This window comes from Dendropsophus ebraccatus, unplaced genomic scaffold (genome assembly GCF_027789765.1).
Source record: "Dendropsophus ebraccatus isolate aDenEbr1 unplaced genomic scaffold, aDenEbr1.pat pat_scaffold_1755_ctg1, whole genome shotgun sequence".
In the NCBI taxonomy this organism is placed as follows: domain Eukaryota; kingdom Metazoa; phylum Chordata; class Amphibia; order Anura; family Hylidae; genus Dendropsophus; species Dendropsophus ebraccatus.
The window spans coordinates 25,001-31,714 of NW_027209183.1; the positions used below are offsets into that span (position 1 = coordinate 25,001).

At 45.8% G+C, this 6,714-nt stretch overlaps 2 non-coding genes and 4 pseudogenes across 2 annotated transcripts; all 6 read right to left on the reverse strand.

The window, feature by feature from the left end:
• Positions 1 to 10, reverse strand: part of LOC138775555 (U2 spliceosomal RNA) — a 171-nt pseudogene extending 161 nt beyond the window's left edge.
• Positions 11 to 1,590: 1,580 nt separating this feature from the next.
• On the reverse strand, positions 1,591 to 1,695 carry LOC138775559 (U2 spliceosomal RNA; annotated as a pseudogene).
• A 962-nt stretch (positions 1,696 to 2,657) lies between these two features.
• Positions 2,658 to 2,861, reverse strand: LOC138775554 (U2 spliceosomal RNA; annotated as a pseudogene).
• Positions 2,862 to 4,258: 1,397 nt separating this feature from the next.
• LOC138775558 (U2 spliceosomal RNA) lies at positions 4,259 to 4,458 on the reverse strand. The gene has a single exon (XR_011360592.1). It is a non-coding gene; the product is annotated as a U2 spliceosomal RNA (small nuclear RNA).
• A 959-nt stretch (positions 4,459 to 5,417) lies between these two features.
• LOC138775549 (U2 spliceosomal RNA) lies at positions 5,418 to 5,607 on the reverse strand. Its single transcript, XR_011360589.1, has one exon. It is a non-coding gene; the product is annotated as a U2 spliceosomal RNA (small nuclear RNA).
• A 963-nt stretch (positions 5,608 to 6,570) lies between these two features.
• LOC138775556 (U2 spliceosomal RNA) lies at positions 6,571 to 6,714 on the reverse strand (annotated as a pseudogene; the record flags this gene model as incomplete).

A 6,714-nucleotide genomic window follows, 5' to 3' on the forward strand; every position in this document is an offset into this window, starting at 1 on the left:
TTTTTTTTTTTTTTTTTTTTTTTTTTTTTTTTTTTTTTTTTTTTTTTTAAAACCATTCAGAATGGTTAAAATCGATATAAACAGAAAACTGCTCATACCTTCTTTAATACTCCAACCAACTCATCATCATGGTCATTTCACACAAAAAACAGCAAAACTATAAATCTATAACAACGTGCACTAACAAAAACCACATCTGTCTATAATAAGTAAGGAAAAAAAATAAACTCACTTCCATAGTCTCAGACTCTCATACCTCCTTTGAAGGCAAAGAAGGACAATAAATGTAACACAATCCTTGTTTCTTGATCCAGACTCTATTATACTTTTAACAATATCCGGGGGCACCTTATAGGTTTCGAAAAACCTATCCCCCTGCTTCTCCCAATGCGAAGCCACTTTGTTATATAACTTATCCAATGGAAATTTCCTATCTATAGAGTCTATATGATCCCAGGATTCCTGTGAGATTAGCCCATAGTCTCTCCGTTCCTCTTCTGTAGGGGACCTTCCCAACTTTTTCCTCAGCTCTACCTCTCCAGGCATGCTTCCAATTTCTCTTGGGCCCTTCTCCCTTACTTTAGATATTCTTCGAACAGAAATATCCATTTCCTCCTCCTGTTGGGGGGACTTACCTCCACTTGCACCCTCCGTCTCTTTCTTACTTTTCTTCCCTTGCGGGGAATCACCAGTGCTCCTAGTGGCTTCTAGCCTGTCTTCTTTCTCTCTCGCATCTTTCTTTTTAGCCGGACAAGCCGCGTATAAATGTTCTACGCTTCCACATAAGTGGCATGTTTTCTTCCGATCACATGACTCAGCAGAATGTCCTTCTCCTTGACACTTGGGACAAAAGGAGACTGTGCAGTGATCCTTCACATGACCATACTGTTTACAATTCCTACAAAATTCTCCATTCCCGAGAAAAACAAGTCCCCATTAACAGGCCCAATCTTGAACCTTGCTGGAGGAACACATAACATATCGTTTGCCAATACTTTAAACTTTACGAGGAACCTCCACTTCATTGTCCACAAACCAAAGCGATTCAGGACCTTACCCTTTGCAGCGACTTCTTCACAGTACTTCATCAGAAAAGCCGAAATTTCCTCTTCCGACACATAAGGGCTATACATCCTTATTGTTATCAGTCTTTCTCTCCTCGGAAAATGAGAGGCAATGTCAATACCATTTAATATAACATCATTCCTAACACTCTCCATCTTACCCAGAAGATAGCTGTGATCCTCTTCCGAACTCAATACCAAGTCGTAGATCCCTCGCCTCGGGAACTCCAAACACGCCAAGATTTGGCTCCGTTCCAGACCCAGCAATCTGAAGAAAACCTCTTCCACCAAAAAATCTAGGCCCAACTCCTTCTTCCTGGGGTCCTTCAACGTAAATCGTACTCCATTTCTAATTCTTGCGTAAGCTGGAACTTCTTCTGGCACAGTTCCATCTTCGTTAGTCGCATCCATCTTCCAAGAAAAACTCCAAGGAACAGAACAACCCACGATGCACCTCCCCTGCGGATGCAGGTAGGTGTGATCGCTTCCCGTTGCCTGGGGACTAAGCCGCCTGCCAATAGCAGCAAGGAGGTAAACCTCCAAGGCCGACAGGTCGGGTACCCCAGGCACCTTCTGACCAGATCTCCTGTAGATACTACACTTGATCTTAGCCAAAAGGCCGAGAAGCGATGGCCACAACGGTTTCCCGAAAACTCCCCTTCTCGGACACCACGTCCTTCTTGTTAAGGCGAAGCCAGACATACATACCCTATTATGCGCTCCACCCTCTCAGATGGCGGACCGGACGTGCTTTCACACTGCATCTCCTATTGCCTAGCACTGCCTCTGTCTTCCTTTCTGCTCTCAAATCTGAATAGCTCCACCCCCCAATCACACTGCGTCTGCTTCCACCTGATGGATGGCAGACATACACGTCTCTGTCTCTGTCTCCGTCTCTGTCTGGCATACATGACATGCAGCTAGCTCTTTGGCTGGCTGTCTCTGTAGCTGGCTGGCTGTCTCTGTGGCTGGCTGCCTAGCTGGCTAGCTTATTATTAGTACCTACCTACCTACCTACCTACCTATCTATCTATCTATCTATCTATCTATCTATCTATCTATCTATCTATCTAATCTATCCTATCTATCCTATCTATTCTATCTAATGTATCTAATCTATCTATCAAAGAACATGGAGGGTGAATTCTCCCAGCTGGAGCCGTAGGCAGGCAGCATCAGCAGGATACATCGGCCGGCCACCAGGAAATCAAATCCAAAGGAAACGGTTTAATAAACTGCACCTACCTTTCCACCTACCTGCTCGGTCGCTGACCGGCTGCAACTGAGCTGCTTGTTGTGCTGGCAGCTGTGTATAGCAGCAAAGCCTTGATGACATCACGTCCCGCGATGACATCACCAGCACTGGCCCGGCAGCCAAGTTGTAAACAACTCTGCCAGTTGGTTGCCATGGCAACAGAGGCCAGCAAGTCTTGGACAAACAAACTTTTCGTAGCCACACTCGGGCTAATTTTTCGGGGTCGGTCCACCTGCGCACAACACACTCGAGGGATGTTTCTTGCAAAACAGTAGTTTCAGGTGCAGCCGGCTTGTTTCCTTCTTCATTCTTTTGCTCTGTTTTTTTGCAAACTCATTAGGGGGTGCACTGAACCTGGAGGCACTGCAATACCAGGTCAATGCCTGGAGAGGACAGAGCAAGCTCTTTTTCCATCTCCCTGTTCTAAAAATCCATTTAATATATGGTCCCCAGATAGGGGACGTATCAGATATTAAACTGATAAGAACAGATTTTTTTTTTTTTTTTTTTTTTTTTTTTTTTTTTTTTTTTTTTTAAACCATTCAGAATGGTTTTAAATCGATATGAACAGGAAAAACCTGCCTCACATCCCCTTTTAATACTCCAACCATCTCATCATCATGGTCATTTCACTCAGAAATCAACAAACACATAAAGCTATTTTGACAAAACTTAAACATATCTATAGTAAGTAAAGAAAAAAACATAGACTTACTTCAAAACCTCAAGGTCTCATTCCTCCTTTGAAAGCAAAAAAGGACAATACATGTAGCATAATACCTGTTTTTGACCCAGACTCTGATATTCTTTTCGCAATATCCGGGGGCACTTTATAGGTCTCAAAAAACCTATTCCCCTGCTTCTCCCAATGCGTAGTCACTTTACTATATAACTGGTTTAAAGAAAATGTTCTCTCTACAGAGTCTATCTGATCCCAACATTCCTGTGAGATTAACAGGTAGTCTCTCCGTTCCTCTTCTGTAAGGCACCTTCCCATCCTCCTCCTTAACTCTGCCTCTCTAGATATTGCTTTGGGTACTCTTTGAATAGAAATATCTATTTCTTCCTCCTGTTGGGGGGACTTGCCTCCACTTGCACGCTCCGTCTCTTTTTTACTTCTCTTCCCTTGTGGGGAACTACCAGCGCCCCCAGTGGGCTCTTGCCTACCTTCATGCTCCCTTCCACTTTTCTTTTTCGCAGGACAGAATGCGTATAAATGCTCTGTGCTCCCACATAGGTGACATATTTTTTTCCTATCACATGACTCAGTGGAGTGCCCTTCTCCTTGACATTTGGAACAATAGGAGACTGTGCATTGATCCTTCGTATGACCATACTGTTTGCAATTCCTGCAGAAAATCTCCATTCCCGAGAAAAACAAGTCGCCATTGACAGACCCAATCTTAAATCTTGCTGGGGGAACACATAATATATCGCTTTCCGATACCTTGAACTTCACGAGGAATCTCCATTTCATTGTCCACAAACCAAAACGATTCAGGACCTTACCCTTAGCAGCGACTTCTTCACAGTACTTCATCAGAAATGCCGAAATTTCCTCCTCCAACACATAAGGGCTATACATCCTTATTGTTATCAGTCTTTCTCTCCTCGGAAAATGAGAGGCAATGTCAATACCATTCAATATAACATCATTCCTAACACTCTCCATCTTACCAGAAGATAGCTGTGATCCTCTTCCGAACTTAATACCAAATCGTAGATCCCTCGCCTTGGGAACTCCAAACATGCCAAGATTTGTCTCCGTTCCAGACCCAGCAATCTGAAGAAAACCTCTTCCACCAAAAAATCTAGGCCCAACTCCTTCTTCCTGGGGTCCTTCAACGTAAAACGCACCCCATTTCTAATTCTTGCGTAAGCTGGGACTTCTTCTGGCACAGTTCCATCTTCGTTGGTGGCATCCATCTTCCAAGAAAAAAAACAGCACAACCCACGATGCACCTCCCCTGCGGATGCAGGTAGGTGTGATCGCTTCCCGTTGCCTGGGGACTAAGCCGCCTGCCAAAAGCAGCAAGGAGGTAATCCTCCAAGGCCAACAGGTCGGGTACCCCAGGCACCTTCTGACCAGATCTCCTGTAGATACTACACTTGATCTTAGCCAAAAGGCCGAGAAGCGATGGCCACAACGGTTTCCCGAAAACTCCCCTTCTCGGACACCACGTCCTTCTTGTTAAGGCGAAGCCAGACATACATACCCTATTATGCGCTCCACCCTCTCAGATGGCGGACCGGACGTGCTTTCACACTGCATCTCCTATTGCCTAGCACTGCCTCTGTCTTCCTTTCTGCTCTCAAATCTGAATAGCTCCACCCCCCAATCACACTGCGTCTGCTTCCACCTGATGGATGGCAGACATACACGTCTCTGTCTCTGTCTCCGTCTCTGTCTGGCATACATGACATGCAGCTAGCTCTTTGGCTGGCTGTCTCTGTAGCTGGCTGGCTGTCTCTGTGGCTGGCTGCCTAGCTGGCTAGCTTATTATTAGTACCTACCTACCTACCTACCTATCTATCTATCTATCTATCTATCTATCTATCTATCTATCTATCTATCTAATCTATCCTATCTATCCTATCTATTCTATCTAATGTATCTAATCTATCTATCAAAGAACATGGAGGGTGAATTCTCCCAGCTGGAGCCGTAGGCAGGCAGCATCAGCAGGATACATCGGCCGGCCACCAGGAAATCAAATCCAAAGGAAACGGTTTAATAAACTGCACCTACCTTTCCACCTACCTGCTCGGTCGCTTGACCGGCTGCAACTGAGCTGCTTGTTGTGCTGGCAGCTGTGTATAGCAGCAAAGCCTTGATGACATCACGTCCCGCGATGACATCACCAGCACTGGCCCGGCAGCCAAGTTGTAAACAACTCTGCCAGTTGGTTGCCATGGCAACAGAGGCCAGCAAGTCTTGGACAAACAAACTTTTCGTAGCCACACTCGGGCTAATTTTTCGGGGTCGGTCCACCTGCGCACAACACACTCGAGGGATGTTTCTTGCAAAACAGTAGTTTCAGGTGCAGCCGGCTTGTTTCCCTTCTTCATTCTTTTGCTCTGTTTTTTGCAAACTCATTAGGGGGTGCACTGAACCTGGAGGCACTGCAATACCAGGTCAATGCCTGGAGAGGACAGAGCAAGCTCTTTTTCCATCTCCCTGTTCTAAAATCCATTTAATATATGGTCCCCAGATAGGGGACGTATCAGATATTAAACTGATAAGAACAGATACTACACTTGATCTTAGCCAAAAGGCCGAGAAGCGATGGCCACAACGGTTTCCCGAAAACTCCCCTTCTCGGACACCACGTCCTTCTTGTTAAGGCGAAGCCAGACATACATACCCTATTATGCGCTCCACCCTCTCAGATGGCGGATCCGGACGTGCTTTCACACTGCATCTCCTATTGCCTAGCACTGCCTCTGTCTTCCTTTCTGCTCTCAAATCTGAATAGCTCCACCCCCCAATCACACTGCGTCTGCTTCCACCTGATGGATGGCAGACATACACGTCTCTGTCTCTGTCTCCGTCCTCTGTCTGGCATACATGACATGCAGCTAGCTCTTTGGCTGGCTGTCTCTGTAGCTGGCTGGCTGTCTCTGTGGCTGGCTGCCTAGCTGGCTAGCTTATTATTAGTACCTACCTACCTACCTACTACCTATCTATCTATCTATCTATCTATCTATCTATCTATCTATCTATCTAATCTATCCTATCTATCCTATCTATTCTATCTAATGTATCTAATCTATCTATCAAAGAACATGGAGGGTGAATTCTCCCAGCTGGAGCCGTAGGCAGGCAGCATCAGCAGGATACATCGGCCGGCCACCAGGAAATCAAATCCAAAGGAAACGGTTTTAATAAACTGCACCTACCTTTCCACCTACCTGCTCGGTCGCTTGACCGGCTGCAACTGAGCTGCTTGTTGTGCTGGCAGCTGTGTTATAGCAGCAAAGCCTTGATGACATCACGTCCCGCGATGACATCACCAGCACTGGCCCGGCAGCCAAGTTGTAAACAACTCTGCCAGTTGGTTGCCATGGCAACAGAGGCCAGCAAGTCTTGGACAAACAAACTTTTCGTAGCCACACTCGGGCTAATTTTTCGGGGTCGGTCTCCACCTGCGCACAACACACTCGAGGGATGTTTCTTGCAAAACAGTAGTTTCAGGTGCAGCCGGCTTGTTTCCTTCTTCATTCTTTTGCTCTGTTTTTTGCAAACTCATTAGGGGGTGCACTGAACCTGGAGGCACTGCAATACCAGGTCAATGCCTGGAGAGGACAGAGCAAGCTCTTTTTCCATCTCCCTGTTCTAAAAATCCATTTTAATATATGGTCCCCAGATAGGGGACGTATCAGATATTAAACTGA